The sequence below is a fragment of the Hermetia illucens genome, chromosome 3, assembly GCF_905115235.1.
Source record: "Hermetia illucens chromosome 3, iHerIll2.2.curated.20191125, whole genome shotgun sequence".
NCBI classification, from domain to species: domain Eukaryota; kingdom Metazoa; phylum Arthropoda; class Insecta; order Diptera; family Stratiomyidae; genus Hermetia; species Hermetia illucens.
Window position 1 is genome coordinate 15,561,910 of NC_051851.1, and position 22,085 is coordinate 15,583,994.

General features: G+C 44.3%; 1 protein-coding gene across 6 annotated transcripts in view; it reads left to right on the forward strand.

The window, feature by feature from the left end:
- The window catches only part of LOC119650953 (sodium/calcium exchanger 1-like), a 540,060-nt gene that overhangs the window by 109,126 nt on the left and 408,849 nt on the right, over positions 1-22,085 (forward strand). The window lies entirely within an intron of this gene.

Below are 22,085 nucleotides of genomic sequence, written 5' to 3' on the forward strand. Positions count from 1 at the left end.
AGCAAGAAGCTCAACGGGGATTATGCCCGCGATCACCATCACAGCCGGTTGAGAGACAGTGCGTATTCAGACGCCACCATCAAAGCTACCTGTGTTTGTATTTGCGCGAAACACTCCTTGCAAAGAGCGTCAGCCCATACCTCTGCGCGTGGAGCAGGGCAGACTTCGTTGAACTCATCAGAAGACGTCGCCTGCTAGACTGCTAGGACCCCCAACATTTGCCAAGAACCTATTTAACGTCCAAACTCCAGTTGCAGCCTTGTTGGCTGCTGCTTTGATTTGCTCAAAAAAACTCATCTTTGAGTCAAGAGTCAATCCAAGGTACTTTACAGTTGGTTTTGATTCGATTATTGACTCGCCGAACGATATGAGTAGTCATCCATCCGATGCTAAGTCTGTTTTGCGCTTGTTCGACATTTCGTCAAGCAATAAGCGCCGCAACATCATCTGCATAACTACCAGGCGCGACTCTTCTGGCATGTCGCGTTTAAGTAGACTATCATAGGAAGCGTTCTAGAGGTCCGGCCCTATGTTGGATCCCTGCGCAACCTCCGAAGTGTCCCTCATCCTCCTCTGACCCTCTAGCGTTCGATAGAGCAGGGAGCGGTTCTTTAGATAGTCCCTCAATATCCGTAAGAGATAGTTCGGCACGTGGAAAGTATTGTCTAGCATGCCTTGAATGTCTTTCCATCTTACGGAAATGAAGGCGTTTCTGACGTCAAGCGTTACGAGGAGCACTATTCGTCGAGCTCGGCGGCCTCCGCTAGAAGAACGGCATCCATGACTTACATGACAGCATCAACTCTAAAACCGAACTGTCGTGGAGATAAGTGTCCAGCAGTGCGTATTGCTTCAGCGAGTCTACTTCTGATGAGCTTTTCGAGCATTTTCCCAGCAGTGTCAAGCATACATAGTGGACGGTATGAAGAGGCAACTCAACGCCTTTCAGGCAAGCGTTGAATGCGCCTAGTAGTACGTTTGGCCGATATTGGAATACCAGTTTGTATATCTCTGCTGGGATACCATCGGGTCCTGGCGCCTTTTTGCTTTTCATAGAGAGCACCGCCTGTTTTAACTCTTCTATAGAGAAAGTGGACAGTCCTCGACGCTCTCCGCGCCGGCGTCATTATCTCGTACGGGGTGCGCAGGGAATAGTGCTCGTACAATACGGTTCATCTGCTCTGCTTTAAGTCAACAGGGATTTTTCCGGTTACCAGTTTGTAACCGAGTCCCCAAGGGTACCCGTTCCCCTCGTCGACCAAGTCCTGCCAACAGCGAGCTTTGCTCCTGTTTATTGTACTGCGAAGTCTCCTTTTGACTAATCTGTACTCTGTTATTATGGTACATGCCTCCTCCTGGTCGATTAGACGTTGTACCAAGCAGCGCAACCTGCGACACTCCTTCCGGAGCTCTGCAATTTCCACCGTCTGCCAATACATAGAAGGTTTGTCTCGCCCCAACGCCCTCCTGGGCATGCAAACTGCTCCGCAGGCAGTCGTTATCACGATCATAACTGAATTTACGACAGTGTCAGCTGCAGCGCCACCCGGTATTGACCTTCGCGACGTTCCATGCTCAGAAATAGTGCCGAGGTACTTCGAAGGGAAAGTATTGATGGTCGTTTGCTGAGAAATGTTCCAAAACTCGCCACCCGTCCACCGGCGACACCAGTAATTCCGACCCGAAGGTAACGTCTAGAATGCATCTCTCGCAGCCTGAGCGCCGAGACGTAAGGGTGGTTCCGGTGTTTAAAACTACAAGTCCTGTTCTCGCCGCTATTTCGAGAATTCGTTTCCCTCGGGAGTCTGTGTGAGGCATGCCCCATTCACGTGCCTTGGCATTGAAGTCACTGTGCCCAAGATAGCGTCCTCCAGAGGATCAAGCCTGCGTCGAAAGTCCGTTTCATTCTATGCTAGATAGACACTGAAAAACGTTACCTCTAAACTTCGAATCCAGAGAAAGCCGACCCCTCAGTCTTGGGCAAGAACTCTAAGGTGGGTGCCGTCCCCAACGCAGATGGCAGCGTATTGAACTGGCCTAAAAACTCGTGCGCAGTGCAGTGCATATCGATTTGTAGGGGGCGAATCATATTGAACGTCCAAGCTCTTTCGAGTTCTGCTCTGAAGACTGGATGCCGCCCCGAGCCCGCAGTGTGCACTACGTTCTGATCAGAGGCGCTACGGTGTCTGTATGCAACTCTCCTTTTCGTTGCAAGTGTTGGCCTTATGGCCTTCCTGACCACATTTGTAGCACGTTGCCCTTCGATCAGATCCCCGACTTGTTGCAGATGTGTGCAGATAATTCAAACATCTGTAACATTTGGTTGGTGGGGCTCGGATTCGTATTCTACACACTATCCAATCAATACTGATTTTCCTGCTGCTTAGGAGCTTGTTCGCTACCAATCCGGACATTCGCGTTTGATGGCCTCTTCCACATAGTTCCTTTCTCTGAGGCAGTCAATGTCTCGGATTTCCAGAGGGCACGGGGTTCGAGGCTAGAAACCTAGGCTTTCTCTCCCAGAAGTCTTTGACTGCTTCACAGAACCTAACTTTATGTGTTGTCATCGGGCCTAATTCGAACTCCACCACCTATCGTTTTTCGAATGGAAAACAAGTCTACTCGGCTATGATCTTGTAATGGATGTCACTGAAGACTTCCGGAAAAGTCTCTCCTTCCGTCGGTTTAATAGGCAGAGCTGGCACTCTAGTCCTTCTTCTCCTTACGTTTTCTTTTGGTGCTACGTCTTTGGTGTCCGCCTTAATTTTAAGCAGAGGTTTTTCAGATGACGTGTGGTGTTGTTGTATCTTGTTCCTCTTCGTCTTCTTCTTCTGAACCCTGGAGAGTGCCTGAGTGAAGTCTCCTTCAGATGCCCCTTTCTCCTTTCGTTTTTTCCCCAGTTTGCTCTGCAATGGGCTGTCTGCGATCCGTTTGGGGTTTCGCGGTATTTTCATCGGGAGACGCGGTTTTTTCTGCTTTCCGCGGATTTTCTCTTACTCTCCATGTCCGCCTATGATATGAAATCCTGTCCAGGAGCTTCTCCAGCTCTATCAGCCCGTTTTTCACCCGTTTGCTGACATTTTTCTTCGCATTTATTAATAAGCTCTTCCTCTTCAGTTTTCGCCAGAGTAGTTGATAGCACTCCCACTAGGCTTATATTCGAAACCATCTAGTCGGTTTCAGCAGTTTTCACTGTGCCTTTTTCCGCAACTTCAGCACTGCGTGGTACTGTCTGGGTTGCCGTCTCTTCCGCAGGTGCCGCATAACTTTGCGAGTCTTTTTCTCTGTTTGCGTATTTCGATGTTTCGTCAGGTATTTCAGCTCTTGTTGCGTCCTTCGCTCGTGTATAAACGCAGCCAACTCATTCTCCACTCCCACTATCTCCTCGTTCGTATTGCTTGTATTTGTCATTTAAGTTTTTCAGCGTATCGTGTGCAAGGGACCGGGCCGCAGTAGTCAGGGATGGGTATACCCTCGCGGACAAAGTCCCTACTTTAATTCGCTCGCTCAGGATTACGTGGTCTACTAATACCGTTTCAATGCACACTACCCGACCAGAGTCCCGAAGGGGTTGGCTTCTGATAGACGCTTGGCAAAGCTAGGTTCACATCACCCCATGGACGTCGAGTTGTCGACGGCTCCGGGGCTCCCAGCGTGTGTCGGTCATTAGCAACTCGCTCTTCACCCAGAAACTTTCACGACGCTGCTACCTAGGATGTGTCAGAACTACTTGCGCGGGAACCTCGGGGACGCCACTCCCCGTATCATAAGCGGCTCGTTGAGGATCGTTGACGACCCCTATGGCAGGATGATATTGTATTCCATGCAGCCATCCTTTTTACTATGACCAAATTTCTGTATCTATTAACTGTAAATTCCAGGAACATAAACATTCAAATAAATAGATTGCAAGGCTTAGAAAGATTATGACTTCTTTGTAGCAATTTAAGAGCTTCTCTGAAGCTCCTATAAACTCAGGTCATAATTGGAATAACTTCATCCATTTGTACACAGAGTTTCGTCCTTCCGAGCTTCTTGTTTCGTCCTTAGCCAAGCATTTTCCTCTCATTTTGTTGCCATGTTGTATCGCAATAGGTATACCAGTATACAGCACTCTATCAACTCAGTATGGGCATTCCTTGCTTTAATGCAAAACAGGTGAATTTACTCTGGATACTGTTGCCACCATGTTGAAGTGACGAATATACTACAGCAGAATATAGCACATTCGTTACTTCAACACAGTGGCAATGAAGTACTATAATTTGTTAGCGTTTCTAGCTGCTTCTGTTCCAGCACAATATAAGGATGCGTCTCAGTGAAATCAAGCTTCAGCGAAAGTGCGTGAATATATGATAACATTCAGAATCGCACTTCCCTTAATTCCATGTAGATATGCCGAAGGACACCTCTACTATTTTACACTGACGTCACTCTTTTCACAGTTTTAGTAAAAAGGAAACAATAGAAAATACTTTTCCCATTTTCATGTACTATTTCCGTTCCTCGCCTATTTTTTACGACACTATTAGAAAAGAGGCCTATTCTGAGTCAAGCATCATTACAGCCACTTTATGACTTTTGGTCAACGATTGCAAAATAAACTACACGATTCCATGATACCGTACAAGAAGGACTTTCTGTTTAGCATGGAAATGTTTCCATTTGGACTCCTCATATCGATATACTCGTACTATAGATAATAATCTGAATATTCTTGTTTCGTTTCCGTCTGACCTTTTCGGGGCATTTGATGTCTGATTTAAATAGGAAAAGCTCAGCCCTTCAGACAAGATGATTCCTTTCTTCGAGCATTGGTAAATATTAGCTCCAGCCTGGAGCAAACAGCCTCACACCGAAGCAGTCTGGATACACTTATCCCTAAATATAGCCGTTAGGATTTTCAAATTGCAGACTTGCGTAAATATTGATCGGGAACCTCGGGATGATTTGGTGTCATGTCATGGAGGAGACAGAAAAGCTGACGCAGTAGTTTTAAGGATAAAGCTCTGATGGCGGAATTTATTACGAATATCGGAGGCATTGATTTTCTTCAAGGAGTTTTTCTAATGTTTACACATATTAATATTTCATGAGATTGTATCCTTGTCATCAGGGAGTGAGAGTATCTCAATTCAATATCCCCGTACTTCAATATTTTCAATATCTCTTCTTAAATGAGATGCTTCTGAATTCCCTTCGCAATCAGACCTTTACCATTTCTTAGATATAAATCCCTGAATAATTCTAAACAGGATTTTCCTCCTTGGCCCCGACATTTACTACAAATAAACTGTGATACCATAAAATACTCAAGGCGACATTTAACGTCTTTTTTCCTTTAGCACGTTGGTTTATTGGCTTTTCTCAACCGCTTTAAAGGACAATTCTGGGATTGCGCTTAAACAGGATCGTGGTCGGCGATAGTAAATAAAAAATTATCAGCCATTCTATGATTATTATCGCTGACTTTAGTGCTTTTCTCGGGGATTGGATGTTTTCTGGAAATTACATAAGCCGGAATAATGAGGACAGAAGGAAAGCGAACGGGTGGGGCGTTAATTAGTGTTTGCATTACGGACCAGGATTGTGGAAAAATTATACGCTTGACGGCAATTATAGTGTCTGACTTTGAGTGACTTTGTTTTTTAGTGTTAAATTTCTTGTGTATACAGTTGGATATTTATGACAGTACTAGGTAATGAGGAGAAACATTAAGAAAGGTAATTGAGAAAGTAACTTTGAACCCAACCGGAGTGGACATCTTAAAAAGACGCTGTTGCGCCGGGTTGCAACAGTGTGTGGGATTCTCACCCACTAAAACCACCACCACTTTTCCGCCCATATCCCCGCGGGACCACCGTGAAGTATTATTTCGCAAAGAGGGCTCTGATGTACACCAGCATAACTAAGTCACGCGTCCGTCGCGGTTCCTGCGCTTGTTCCAGTTCCGGCAGGTTTTCTTATATCCCGGTTACTGTTGCGTTTATCGCACTCCAATTCGCTGCGGACAGCAGCGTCCCCTCCCCCTCTCACTTTCATTCGCGAATTTCGGACAGTGGAACATAACATGCTCCGGGTCCTCGGGTGTAGCGGCGCATTCGGGACAGTCTTCCCAGTACTTCCTATATCCACCGTGTCATGTAAGGAACTGCGTTAGGTGGTAATTCAATTCTCCCTTTTCTCAATACACGGGATCAGTGTATGGGTCCAGCGGGCTTTTTGGGAATTATCCCACTGTTGCTACCATCTCCTAGTGGCCTTTCCGAAGCCCCCAGTCACTTCGGCTGGATTCGCCCTCCTTCTTCGATAAAGACAGTATGCCTCATTTGTTAGAAGCACACCCTCAGCGCGATTGGCCGGTATGCCGAACTTACCCTTCCCTGGTTCATTGTGTGATCCAGTGTGCACGCCCATACAGGAGCCTCATAAAGCAGGATGAATTTCACCACCTCTACGATAAGCAGCCGGCAACCAGATTTTGGCCCTCCAATATTAGGCATTATCCTTGCTAGAGATGAGCTAGCCTTCCTTTGCTGCCTTTTCGCGCGCATAGTCCAGGTGCTCCTTGAAGCTCAACTTGGCATCGATCATTAGCCCCCGGTATCTAATGATTGATTTTGAAACCACCTCCTGTTAACCAACCCGGATTTTGACAATGTTGTTTTTCCTGCGATTGGCAATAAGGGCCACCTCCGTCTTATCTTCCACCAGGTCCAATTTCCAGGTCCAATTCGGAGCCATGATTTGATGGCATGAATGGTTTCGCTTGCATAAAGTTCCACGTCCTGGTGGTGTTTCGCAACTACTACCACTGCAAAACCAATCAATGTTCTCTCCTTTGGCACACTAAGGCTGAGCACTCCATCGAACATTATGTTCCACAGCCGGGAGCCAACCACGGAACCTTGGGAAGCACCTGCTTTACAGCATATTCGTTCGGCCGGTCTTCCATTTCCTACCAAAGAAGTCTCTTCGAAAGGTAACTCTCGATTATCCGAGCTAAATAACCAGGCACATCCAGTTAAGCCATGGTTCCATTAATCCAACTCCAGTTGACCGAGTTAAAGGCATTCCTGACATCCAGCCTCACCACTGCGCTACACTTACCAGCGGCCAACGCCTCTCGCCTCTCGACCGTTGCAATGGGACCGACTGTGGAGCGCACCTTGCGCAACCCATATTGCCGCTCTGATAGACCACCCGCTAGCTCGACGAACGGAAGCAGCCTGTTGTATACTACCCTCTCCAACATCTTCCCCATAGTGTCTAAAAGACAGATAGGGCCATATGAAGAGGGTGTGCCAAGTCATTTTGGGACTTCGGTAGCTGAACCAACTTCCAGCATGTGCCCAACCACCCATCATGCACGATTCAAATCTACTTATGAACCTTGCGGACCTAATTTTAGCTGCAACTTCAGAGCTTTGTTCGGAATACCATCCAACCCCGCAGCTTTATTATCCCCAATTCGTCCATAGATTTCGGTAACCACTGGGATTGTGAAGACGTCCTATTTCACCATTGGTTGAGATCCACTTTCTCCCTGTTGTGGGAAAAGGATTGCGATTATTTTGAACATAAATCGCGGGCACGTCGTTCACGGGGATTTTTGTCCAGGAATCTTTTTCATTACAACTTTGTAAGCAGCGCTCCACGGGTTCGTTTTGCATTCTTAAGGCTGCTTCGATGATTGCGGTATTCCTCCTTCGACTGCCGATGCTCTGGCTTCCCTCTGGTCCTTTATCAAAGCTTTGTCGCTCACAGACACGATGCCCTCCAACAGTAGTTTGGTTGCATACTGTGGTGAAACTCCCATCGCTACATTGAAGAGTCGTATGCCTCAGTTACCCATTGACATAACTAACTCATTTTTTCTAGTACTGTTCTCTTCGGATCGTAACCTCCTTGAAAAGCCCTCGAGAGGTCCAATGCTGATGTTCCGCATCTGTTGCTCACTTGGCTGTCGCCCCCTCTGTTCCCGATGTCGAGAAAGATGGCAGTGGTCACTGTGGGTGTAGTGTTTCTCATCCATCCGCCAGACCATCCCCCTCGCCAACGAGGTGTTGAGGTAGCTCAGGTCGACTATTGAGCCTAGCGACTATTGAGCCTCTCTGACTCGGAAGGCGGGCATGCATCCAACATTGGCTAGCACGCTGTGTTGCTCTGCGAAGGTGTCAAGCAAGATTTGGCCCCTGGTGTTCTTCACTCGACTTCCCAAGTCTAAGGCCCACCCGTTGAAATTGCACGCAATGATTTTAAGGTTGAGGTCTCTAGCAGCCCAAACCAAGCTATCTAGCATCTCCTCACATTGCGTTAATATTGCAATTGAAGGAGCATAACAGCTGTAGATATAGACGCTGTTGCCTTTTCCCTTAACAAAGCTCCTGGGAATGCCATTGTTTAATTTCGTGCCGTCCACATGCCCATATCGCCCCGTTTTCGGATGAGTCTTTCACTCACGCAGTACCAACGTAATTTCGGTAAGGTTCACATATTACCGGCGCGTGCACATTCGACTCTCGTCGAATGGTTTGCGAGAGCAAGACTTGAGCTGCCTCGCAATGGTTGACGTTGATTTGTATCAACCTCATTTAGCCCTACGATTCAGCTCCCTCCAATATGCCAGGCACTTGGCACTCCTTTTTTTCCTTTTCGCAACATGCATCGTGGATATACCGTGCAGTCTTTGGTAAGGTGGTCCTCTTCTCCACTGCATCTTCGCGACCTATCGTGCTCACTATGTAGTACATGCTGCCGCAAAGGGTCGAAATCGAGGCATCAGAAGCACTTCTTGAGAGATACTTGCTCCCCAAGTCGGTACATGACTCAACTTATTCTTACCTTGCCTGCAGTAATCAGTTTAATTCCTGATTCCACCGGCATGCTAATAATAGCGATCTGTGTACCTCCATATCATTCTTTTAATGGGACTCTCTCCTATTTCGCTAAGGTTGGATTGTTCCCTTAGCACAGCACAGCTATCTGCACGTGATGTGTCCTCGTCTAGGTCTTTGCACTTGATTACTATCTGTTGCTTTCGAGCTTTTACATCTGCTTGCTTACCTATCCCCCGTCTTCTGGCCAGATTTGTTTAGCTCCAGCATCAGATCCCCCTTTTGCGTCTGTTAATTTCGGATCGGCTTTGACTTACCGAAGGGTATCGGCATAGGACATACTTCATTTCTTGGAAATAAGGATTATTTCCGGACGAATCTTCTTTTTCCTCTTCTGTCGCATTTTACCGCCATCTGTAGGGTCTTCTCCTTTTTTCAAAATTGGGGCCGTACTCAATGAACTACCCGAAATTTTTTCCGGCGCAGTTTTCTTCGGCGAAGAGGCCTTTCTCTTTTTGGATGCTTATTGAACACCAAGGGATTCACTTATCCCATCCCTACTCCGTTTGCCCGCGTTCTCACCTATCTTATGTTGAGGAGGAGTCACCTGCGTCTCCCGCGTGATTTTGTCACATGACGCTTGGGTGTTTTTCTCCTCCACCACCCTAGGAGGACTTAATGCCACGTATCAGAACCCTGATATTTTGGTAGACATTCTGCCTCTCCTCAGTGAACTCATAGAGTTCATTTATGCGTTCCCCCAGTGAAATAAACGCTGTTGTACCTAGGGGTAATGTTGCCCTGAGTGGTGATCTCCTAAGTTTTGAAGTTTTGCGAAAAGGATCCGGTGTAGATCTCATTTTCAATCCATGAATTAGATATGAGGAGGTGATATATGTAATATTACAACAATGATATCACCTTAAAGTATGATATTTCATTACTATCACTGAGCGTGATCCAAACATTACAATATCGTCTAACATTACCGCATCATGGAGCATTACCAGGCAACACCGCATTACCAAGCATTACCACAATACCGAACATCATCGCATTACCGCCAAGAAGCATCATCCCATCTCCTAGTATCATCGCATTACTAAGCATCATCCCTTTACTCAGCAGCATCATATTATAGTTGATGCACATGTCGTGTTTTTGAATTAATATAAGGGAGCGAATACCACCTGGTAACCACTTCGGTCACGCTGCTCTCAAGGTAGAGATGAGGCAGCGTCTGATGAGTTGCCTCTGCCCTGGACGCCACCGCAAGTCATATATCAAGATGAAGTTGTTTCGCACCAATGTTCTCTCGCTATCCGTGAAGGACAAAAAGCACCAGGAATGAATGGTATTATCAGCGAGGGGCCGACATTTGTATTCAAATATAAGCTGGACTTCCTACTCAGCATATTCATCACATATTTGAAAGAGGATGTTTTCCCCGAGGCAGCAAGGCTCGTGGTTATAAGCAATGTTAGATGCAAGAAATTCCTTCAATTCTGCGAGGTGGTTAGGCTCAAGGTGCTGGAAAATCGTTTCCACGTTTCAAGTTACCTTTTGTGGATAAAGCTCAGGGATCCATCCCTTTGGAACGCCTCATACGATAGTCTGCCGTGAGTCGAGATACCTAATGAATTCCATCTAGTTAAATACCTGGATAATGTTGCGTCACTATTTACTGCACTATATGGTGGCAACGTCAGCACCGAAGACGAACCAACCAACAACATCAAACCGCACTGGTCAAACGGGAAGAATAAAGACAGGAGAATACAACTTTGAGACCGTTGATAATTTCTCCTATTTAGGGTTGAAAATCACAACGGATAACAGTTACGATGATGAAATCCGTCAGTTGTTATCAGCCAACAGAGCCTATTTCAGCTTAGAAAGACTGTTTCGTTCGATCTTGCCAGTCCTCATGTATTCCTCGGAAACTTGGGTTCTTAGCAAGAAAAATTACAAACTATTGGCCGTGTTCGAGAGAAGAATCCTCCGAAGCATGTTTTCCCCCCTACATGAGGATGGACGATTCCGAACCCTACATAACGACGAAATCTATGAGCGATACCATGAGCGTCCGGTTGTAGATAGAATCCGGCTCAATAGGTTACGAGGATGAGGATGATCCCACCCGGAAAGTCTATAAGGGCAATATCTATGGTAAAAAAAGAAGACGAGGCAGACCCTGCTTAAGATGGAGTGATGGCGTAGGCCAGGGCGCCCGACAACTTTTAGGGATATCGAATTGGTGGACCTCGGTGCAAAACCAGGATGTCTGGGGTTCCTGATTAAGGCAGGCCTAGACCGGATACCGGTTGTTGCGCCGTTGATGATGATGACTTTTTGCGGGACAGACGGTTGAACAAGCTTAGTCCACACTGTGCATGGTGATGCGGCGTGTCAGCAAATGGACGTCTAAGTATGGATTCTCCCTCGCTCTTTAGAACGCTGAAGTGGTCGTCCTAACCCAGAAGAGGGTTCCAACCGTCCCCCTATTCTGGTTGATGACACCGGAGACAAGATTGTGGATCGCATGTTTGCGATTTTTCAGGTGGTTGGATGATAAAGAGGTTAATTTCCTCCGTTGACTTCATCGACTGTCTACATGAGCCTGCTGAGGGGGTTGCCACGGATTGTGGCCAAATAGCTATGACAGACGAAACTGTATCCCTGATCATTGTAAGGCCTAAACATTAAGCGATGTGATTACCGCGCCATGCAGCTCCTTAAGGGAACCTGACCTATTTACCGAATTAGACGACTCCCGGGGGTTATACGTAGCAGCATTTTAGACCTAACTGCCAGGTGTGATGATAGCCTCCTTAGTGCGTAATCTGCAAGACTAGAAAGTTCCTAGATTTGCCTATTCCCTGAGACGTTGTGTGCCTACAGCCATTCAGACTGAAGCTATCCACTCCTCATCCTTTCATAATCGGGCTTGGAACCGGCTACGGTGGATTATTCCAGTCCAGTCCATCTTCCGGCTTCCTGATTTGTTTCTTATTGAGGAATTCCCGATTATTTGATTTCTTAAATTAGTTTCACTGTTGAATATAAATTCAGGGATTCATAATAAAAACGAAATTAAATGTTTGCCAGATGAATCGATTTCGACGTACAATTTCTCTGTTCTTTGCTTTAATACTTTTTGAATTACTGGACCCATTGACTGACTCAATTTCTTGTGTGCGAAACTAATCTCCTTGAGCCTAACACATATTTTATATGACTTATGTGCAATAAAGCGAAAATTTATTGTTCCTATATTTTCAGCGCATTTTCTTAAAGCAGGAGGAATCGATGTTGTTACACATGATGTAGTCTATTTTTAGCTCCATTGTTGATGTTTTCATTGATAGTTCGCAAGCTAAACATGTGAAATGTTGGCTCCAGTCTTTCCAAAGAAATTGTTTATTTGATGTTTATTTCGACATGAATTTTAGATACTTCTGGTATTACCGGAACAGAAATATCCTGTATCAACATTAGTGCCCGGTGCTCCTCCATTCGCTCCAGAATTTTCGCTTCCTCTGCGTAGTTTGAGGGCTAATGGAAGGCTTCTTCGACTTTTGAATTTTCTCTAAGGACTTTCTCTATGCGTATGTACATGTACACATATGGTGAACTGTTCATATCCTGCATGTTTAGAAATTATCTTACAAGGAATATTATATCATAAAATATTCATCCGTACAACCTTAAAGGGTATCACTTGCTGTTTGGCGCAACCACAACCCATGCCTCCAATAATTCGTTTATTTACATATCCCCCCCCCCCTCTCTTTGTGGCCATGTTTACACAAAGGAGCAAAAATAGATTTTCCTTCTAATTAATATTGTATAACCCTGCCCGGAACTTCCCCAAAACATTCCAGCGTAGACGCAATCAATTCAATTTATTTTGTATTAGGTTTCACTTTTTTCTGCCTGTTCAGTGGGTACCGGGGAAAAATTAATTAATTGTTCACAGGCAAATATTTGGGATGAGATTTTGGCAATTTCCGTAATGTATTTTACTGGTTTCCTGTGTGTACATAACTACCACTAACTACTAGCTTTTGTTCAGTTGCTAGTCAATGGGCAAATAAATCAGAGCAAACCAAAAGGATAAGTGATAAGTGATTTAGTTAATTAATTGGCAAATTTCAGAGGAAAAGTTAGTTTTTGATTATGAAACTTTGTATGGTATCGAATTCACTAGTTTTGTTTGATTTATTTTAGCGTTACATTCTGTGGAATTTGATATGATTTCAAAAAGTTAGGGGTGCATGCATATGGGGTTATTTGTAAACAATTGTTGCAAACTATTATTAAGACTTTGAATAAGTTCCCCTCGCCATAATGTAAACAAACTTATGTGCTAGTATGTCGTATGAGTTGGTACTGTATCTATAAGGAAGTACTAGAAGCAAGTTTGACATTCAGTATATGTCATAGCGCTGAAGTGAGATTATCCAAATTTTATTCGTCAGTTCGTGTTGAACTGCCAAATGACCTTCCGATGTGTAAAGTAGGCTAAAGGACATACCGTAGCCGAACATTCGCTGACAAAAGCAGAGGGCAAGGAAAAAAACCTTCTCTGTCTAGTGCAGAAGTAAATCGACAAAGGGGAGCGGAGAAGCGCCAACAAGATGCAAGTGGCGGGATGAACACCATCCTCCATAAAATACTAACCATGTGTGAAAACATGCAGCATACCCTACACATACACAATACAAAAATGAACAAATTAGCAGAATATTTACACAAACAGCATGTCCGCCGCTAGGTCTGTAGTTACCGCGGTATCGTTGGACGGTCTCCGGATCATCGCGATTAATGTAAATTCCATCTTAGGAATCTTCCGAAGAGCGGAGCTCCTTGATTTCACTGCCAGGCAACAGCCTGTCATTGTCTTGATTTCAGAAACCCACCTCAGTCCGATTTTGAATTCGTGAGGGACGATAGACGAATTTGTGAGAGGGAGGTGGTACTAATTGTGGGTCGCCATTATCGTTTCTGGCATATTAACAGGCCTGAAATTGAAATCTTTGAATGTATGGAAGCCTTTTGTATTCTGTTTCACTGCCTAGAGGAGGAAATTTATATATTCTGTCAGTCTATGCAGCGGGAAACAATCGAGCCAAGTTCAAGGAGAAATTCCATTCCCTGTTTACGATACTCGTATTGAACAGGCTGCATAATTTTATATTATAGCCAGCAATTTGAATGTTAAGCATACCTCGTCGCTAAACGCCACAAACAATCCTAAAGAGGTAGTCCTCAAATCTTGGATAGAGCAATACCAGATACACTATCTCTATAAATGCGAATTATACGGGCCAGATATTCCAACCTGGCCCAGGGCAAATTCCTATCTAGATTTGTGTATTGCTGAAGTGCGCCTGAACTTTAATTTTAGGAATCCTCAACGGAAACTACAGACTCTTCCTTACTATAGCAACTATAAGGCTATTCTTATTGAGGTTCTGTTTGATGGACGAAGAGTTCGCCTTCTGCCGATGGACAGTGGCGTCCACAGGCTGAACTTTAAACAAGCAGATTGGAAGAAATTCCAAGAGAAGTTTATTCGGGGATATCGAGAAGAGTACCCACATTTTGATGGGGAAAATGATAGTACAATTGTGGCAGGTGACAGGACGTTGAGCAACGAGGAAATACTTCAGTATCTTCTCAAGCTGAAGAACTTGACGCTGGATATAATTGAACAAGTCGTCCCTAAGATTAACCTAATATGGAAAGATATGAAACTGCAGCCATAAGACTGCTCAAAAAAGTGAAAAGGCTTCTGCTCACTCGCGTCAACAAAATCTATCAGAGATATGGGAACTATCATCATCCCATATTGGCTGACTTTAAATCACTCCTTAAGATTGTGCGGAATCTTATCCGCCAATATTACATAGGTGAAGTGAACTCTCAATGGCGGGAGAAGTTAAAAGGCATTTCACAAAGCCAATTAGATACCATGTTTGTAAAGATAAATATGTTATTCCGGAAGCAGTCACGAGTAACTGTGCTGAGAATCAAAGTTGGTAATATCGAAATACAACACCTGACTTAGGTATAACCACGAGTAGTGTAACTGCTGATGCAGACGCCAATTACATTGTGATGGATGATGCTCTCGAACTCGAACTTATAGGAGAGCAGTTTGAGTCGGTGCATCAGCCAAGAACGGAGCTAGGACTAACGCGACTTTCGGAAATATTGGAACGAGGTCTCCAAAGTTTCAAAAGTAGCCTAAGCGGCACTACAGTTCTCGTCTTCTTTTTCTACCATAGATATTGCCCTTATAGACTTTCCTGGCTGGATCATCCTCATCCCTACTGATTAGATGACCCGCCCACCGCAACCTGTTGAGCCGAATTTTATCCACAACCAGACGGTCGTGGTATCACCCATAAATTTTGTGGTCATGTAGGCTACGGAATCATCCACCCTCATGTAGGGGGCCAAAAATTCTTCAGAGGATTCTTCTCTCGAACATGGCCAAAAGTTCGCAATTTTTCTTGCCAAGACCCAAGTCTCCGAGGAATACATGAGCACTGGCAAGATCATTGTCTTGTACAGTAAGAGCTTTGACCCTATGGTGCGACGTTTCGAGCGAAACAGTTTTTGTAAGCTGAAATAGGCTCTGTTGACTGACAACAACCGTGATTTTCGACCCTAGATAGGAGAAATTATCAACGGTCTCACAGTTGTAGTCTCCTATCTTCATTGTTTTCGTTTGACCAGTGCGGTTTGATGTTGTTGGTTGGGTTGCTTTCGGTGCTGACGTTGCCACCATATATTTTGTCTTTCCTTCACTGATGTGCAGCTCAAGATCTCTCGCCGCTTGCTCGATCTGGATGAAGGTAGACTGTACATCTCGGGTTGTTCTTCCCGTAATGTCAATAACGTCATCGTGTCCCAGTAATTGAGTGGCCTTGAAGAGGATGGTGCCTCTCGCATTTACATCTGGATCGCGAATCACTTTCTCCAGGGCCAGGTTAAAGAGGACGCATGATAGCGCATTCCCTTGTCTAAGACCGTGCTTGATGTCGAATGGTGTTGACAGTGATTCAGCTGCATTTATCTGGCCTCACACACTGGTCAGGGTCAGCTTAGTCAGCCTTATCAATTTCGTTGGGATACCGAATTCACTCATGGCCGTGTACAGTTTTACCCTGACTATGCTGTAATGCGCAGCTTTAAAGTCGATGAAAAGATGGTGCAACTGATGGCCATATTCCAACATTTGAAATAATAACACTTGTTTCTCCTACTCGCTAGTGTTGGTTTATGTTTTGCGAATACCGATATTTCGGGTACCACTTGTTTCCTTCATCAATGCCGGGATGATCCGACTCCATACCGGCCCCCCTCTATGTGTTCTGGCATTCATCGAGGCTGGGAGGTGGTTCAATCAGCACGTGGTTAATTTGGTTGAAAGTGGAGAACTTGACGCTGGATATAATTGAATAAGTCGTCCCTAAGATTAACCTAATATGGAAAGATATGAAACTGCAGCCATAAAACTACTCAAAAAAGTGAAGCACGTGGTTAATTTGGTTGAAAGTGGTTCCGTCTGGAGAGGCCCGCGTTTGTTTATGGACCGCTTTCCGCGCAAACCAGGTACTTCCAACAACCATTTCCTGTGATACTGCTAATTGAATGATCCGCAGTCCATTATCATTAGTATCCTAATGTAAGCTATGGGAGCCGACGTATCACCTAAATACGGACTCCGTCCCTACTTGACTGTTAAAATCTCCAGGTATGAGTTTGATACCATACCTGGGGCAGAGTCCGCTCAACTGCCTCGTAGAAGGTGTCTTTCCCAGACTTCGCAGTCTCCTCTGTAGGGGCGTGAGCGTTTATGAGGCTTATATTTCTAAACTAGCCTCGCAAACGCAGAATGCATAGCCTTTCGCTTATATTTTCAAAGCCGATAACAGCAGGTTTCATTTTTTGGCTAACTAAGAAATCTACTCCGAACACATGGTTTACTGGATGGCCGCTATAATACATGGTGTAGCGGCTCTTCTCCCGGAAACATTCTGGATCTAAGTGAGTTTTGGAACTTTTTAGAGTGCTCCAATCCCTCTTACGGGACTGTGTTTTAGTACTCTGGAGAGTCTAGTGATTGCAGACGCAAATCTGGTGCTGAGTTGCAACTGACAGATACTTCAAGGCGATCCAAACTTTTTGACATTTCAGCAGTAATAATGTTAAGCTGGTTTGTCTGGAGTTATTTGTGTTTAATTATTCATCCTCCCTAGGTTTTCGTATAAATGCTAGTCTAGCTTTTATCAAGCGCCATAACTCAGAGCCACACATGCTACAGCATGCCTTAGGTGCTCTATACTTACCTTTAGTGTCGCTGGATAGACACTATCCATACCAGGTATTTTGAAGTGCAAAAAGGAGGGTATAACAGCTCTTGTTTTTTCATTGGTAACCACCGTCATTGCAGTGCTCCAATTTTTCAACACGTTCGTGCTGAAAGGTTTACAGAACTTTCTCACGCCCACTTCTGTTACCTGGTCTCCGGGATGGTGTACTTTCAAGAGATTCAATACAGGCTCAACTCTGGAAATTTTCCAAGATTCTGCACTGCAGTAAGTCTCTTTTTCCAGTGCTCTACAGTATGCGCTAAATGAGTCTAATTGATTTCCTGAGTCTTTGATATTTCGGCGTCAATTACAGAGAACTGTTTTATCGTGTTTGCCTTGGGTATTAGGACAAGCCTTATCAAAACTCTCTTAAAATCTGATTTAGAGTCCCCAACTTATTTTCTGTCACTAAAAGAGTCTTTAGTCGTCTAGGTAGCTTCACTTTGTTGCCAATAGGTTCATTGTACTTTGATCTGTTTTCTGAAGATTCCCTTTTTGTATTACAGTCTCTCTACGATAGTTGGACTGAGTTCTGGCTCCTGTAACAGAAATATATAAAGGCAGTCCTGCAACTTTGTCAGCCTTGTTGTAAGTATGAATGGCTGTAGTCTAATATGGAAACCGCCCTTAATGGAAAGTCGGTTGTTCCCGGTGTGGATTTGATCGGGGATGCAGCTTAAACTGACCTTCCGCCGAAAGTTACCCTTCGTTGTGTTCAATATCTTTGCATATTGCCACATTTGATAGTGCAGCAACACCCACGCCTTAGCTCCAAGAGACTTCGCCTTCTTTCGCAGTACCTTCCACTGCCGTCTTCAGCTGGGAGCCTTCCGAAGCTTACGGTGGCCAGTCTTTTCTGGCTAATTGCGAGGTAGACACTAAGTACAGGCTCCATTGAAGTGGAGAGCAAATCTTCTTAGCCCAGCTACGAAGCGTTTGCTCAAAGTTGAGGGTTGATTCGAAGTCTGCGACTGAACTGTACGACTTGAATAAATATTGTGTATACGAGAATACTCCCTTTCTGACTTTGTCGATCATCCTTGATTCATCTGAAAGAAATACTGCTTCGCTAGCAAAACATGCCCGGTCTTCCATTTTGCCCTGGCTGGAAAACCTCTCATAAAGTTCATATTGAAGCTCAGCCGTTATGGGGCGTAGTTCGTCGAGAGTCCCCAGAGATCCCGTGGTATTTCGCCTAGGATTTTACTATGGTCGTACGGCTTCGCTGTTCAGTAGCCGGATTTGGGGAGTCTAACAACACTGCACGATACAGCGTACTTAACATAGAGATCTAGGGGAGTAGGTGTAGGAGTACTTCCAGGACATTCAATAGGGCGGATTATAGAGGATAATATTAAGCTTGGTCTCATTGTGCTTATGAGCGTCATGGGGCGGACCACGGTTGTATATATCCAAAGGTTTCCTCACCAAGGTTTTCTTGCAGGCGTTGATTTGGCTTGTATAGCTTTCTTAACCCTCAGTTCTATCTTTAGTTTTTAATTTAACTTAGAATCTGGATCAAACCTAGGTATTTGAAATTGGAAGAAAGTGACAATTATTGTCTCGTAGAATTGGAATTCGGGTAATATTTTGGGATGTCTCTTCACGATCCTGAGGGAAAACCCGGTTATAGTTATACCATTAGAAATGATAACGGTTCGAGTTCACCATCATTCTAGGTGAACAGATGAAAAGAATAACAAATACCAAAGTATAGTGACTATGTGTCAGCATTTTGATGGTTATTTTTAGAAGGATCACAAATACGATTGCCTAGACGTAGTAGAAGCAAGTGCCAGAAAATTTCGTAAGTACATCAGGAGGCAATGTACTGTCAAGATTAGACAAATCGCTTGAATTCCTCACTGAATTATGGGAAAGCGCGGATAGGGAATGGCACCCTTAAAGTAGGGAGAAGGGTTGTGGAAAATGTTGAGAGCAGAGAAGTAGTAACTCTTAAGCAACCCCCTAATCATCGTATCGTTTTAGTTATGCAAATATTGTCCCTCCGTGAGGCCTGAATGTTATTTGAAACTATTTTCCATATTTTGTGTTCCATTGCCAAATTGTTTTAATTTCATCTGGATGGAAACCGTCTGATTGCCTCCAGCCCCTCGTTTTCCACTTTTCCTTACCGGGATAAGTGGATTTTCAAATTAATCTAACAAATCCGTGATCTGAATGACAACGTCGCTGCCACACTTTGAAAAAGTACTTTTATCTTGTCTAGTCAAAATCTCCCGATTTCCCGGATTTTCCTTTTGCATAGCGCAAAAACATTTTCAGACAACGAGACCGTGGGGTGTGAGAAACTCCAATGGAATTTTGCCAAATATATTGCGGTTTGTAGGGAGCGTGGAAAATAAAATTTATTTACGTGTGTACACATTCAAAGGAGCTTTCCGTGGAGTTTATTCATTTGCAACATGTTCATGCAACTAGACTTCTTGCCATATTGCATGTAGTGTGTCTGAGCCAGGGGCGCTTTTCTGGGCTAGTGTTCGTAGTTAGTCTAGTGGATCGGGGTGTAATGTGGTTGTACAATTTTCGGATTTCGACTGTTTTATGAACCTGTATTTTATGGGGCATAATAAATCAAAAAGTAGAGAGCGTTTTCATTTAGAATGCTGTTGTTTAGTGTGCAATGTTTGAAACTAAGTGAAAGAATATTTCAGGGTATTGCAAGGAGGGACATAAGTTAGGGGTGGTCAGCTTATTGGGTGGGGGTAGCTTATGGAATCATAGGGATTACTTAATGGGATGCAGGGAACTAATCCGATTATCAGCTCAATGGATCCGAGATGTGAGATTGGGAAAACATGTTGCACAAAAACCGCCACATGTTCTATTGTAACCTCGCAAAACCTTGGTACTTTATGTGGGGGTGTAATTCCCTGCTTCGACAAGGAGGGTATTATCATAAAGACATAAGGATGCTGATGCAAACATGAATTATGCTCTTTTCTGTGGGAAGAACAATACAAGGTGCTTCAGGTAATTCAAGGTGAAAAGCAAATCTTGAGAGAAACTCGAAATCAATTTTCGTTAAAAATAATTTTAGTAAACAGGGGGTTCCTTTTTAACAGCAGAAAACTTCAAAATGAAATAAAATACCTCAAAATGTTTTCATTATAATATCCATGAGACTGGCTTTATTTTACGATAATAATCATCATTATCAATGGCACAACAACCGGTATCCGGTCTGGGCCTGCCTTAATAAGGAACTCCAGACATCCCGGTTTTGCACCGAGGTCCACCAATTCGATAGCCCTAAAAGCTGTCTAGTGTCCTGACCTACGCCATGGCTCCATCTTAGGCAGGGTCTGCCTCGTCTTCTTTTTCTACCATAGATAGAATAATATTTGAATATAATTTCGGGCATGGGGCCGCCACGACTTGAGCGCTTCCTTCTGTCGAATGTTGCCTTCCAAGTGTTAATTGTTTCTGGTTCATATACATATTTCTAGACAAAATTATCTAAAGGAATCGAATCGCATGAATGCGATTATATATATGGTTGCCATTTACCCTTTGGTGGTTATAACGCGCCAACCACACATCATCGTTCGCGGTTACCTGAAATGCTCTTTAGCGCCGTCCATGATTTCTTGAGACGCCACTATTCCACTATTGTTCTGCGCTAAGTATCCTTAGGATGTCCCATCCGTTGGCCATCTTGGGAGAGTAGATTCTAACGCATGGCATAGCCTACAACGCAATTGTCTCCCCCCCCTCCTTAATGTGTGACCTATCCACTGCCACTTTCCTCCCAATCACAGTGCTTATGAATAGTAGGCATGCGCCCACCAAGTTTTTCATTTGTGATAGAATCAGGCCAGCGTATTCCGATGATAAAACGCAACGTTCACGGAGGCTGGAACTTTTGAGTAACAAAGGGGTTCGTTTTCCAAGTGCTATTTCTCTATATCATCATCATCATCAATAATTAATTAACCAATTAATAAGGAAATCCAGACATCCCGGGTTTGCGCCGAGGTCCATCAAATCAACATCCCTAAAAGCTGTCTGGCGTCTGTGCAGTGTCTTCCTTTTCTACAATAAATATTGCCCTTATAGACTTTCCGGACTGGATCATCCTCACCCATACGGAATAAGTGACCCGCCCACCGTAACCTATTGAGCCGGATCTTACATTTACCTCAGCATCACGGATCACTTTCTCGAGGATCAGATTAAAGAGAACGCATGATAGGGCATCCCCTTTTCTTAGACCGCTGTCGATATTGAATGGTTTTGAGAGTGATCCTGCTGCTTTTATCAGGCCTCGCGCATTGGTCAGGGTCAGCCTAGTCAGTTTTATCAATTTCGACGGGATACCGAATTCTCTCATGGCCTTGTACAACTTTACCCTGACTATACTGCCATACGCGGCTTTAAAGTTGATGAAAAGATGTTGCAACTGGTGTCCATATTCCTGTTGCTAATTTACCTGGTGTGAAGCCTCTTTGATATGGGACAATGATGTTCTGGGCATATGGGACTATCCGGTCTAGTAAGGGAGCGGAGAATATCTTATAGACGGTGCTCAGCATCGTTATATCTCTATAATTCCTGGACTGCATGATTTCCCCTTCGCCAGTCGTTAAGTCGCAGTTCCATACTTTGAGCATCAGCTGATGAACCGGTTGGTGCAATTGGTCGCCTCCCTATTTAACCAATTCGGCCGTAACTCCATCGGCTTCTGGCGACTGATGGCTTGTACAGCCATGAATTGCACGGCCTTTTTAAGGTTTTGTGTAAACACAAAACCTTATTAAAATCGGTTTACTGTCTGTCTGTCTGTCTGTCTGTCCGTCACACGCATTTTTCTCGGAGATGGTTATAGCGATTGACACCA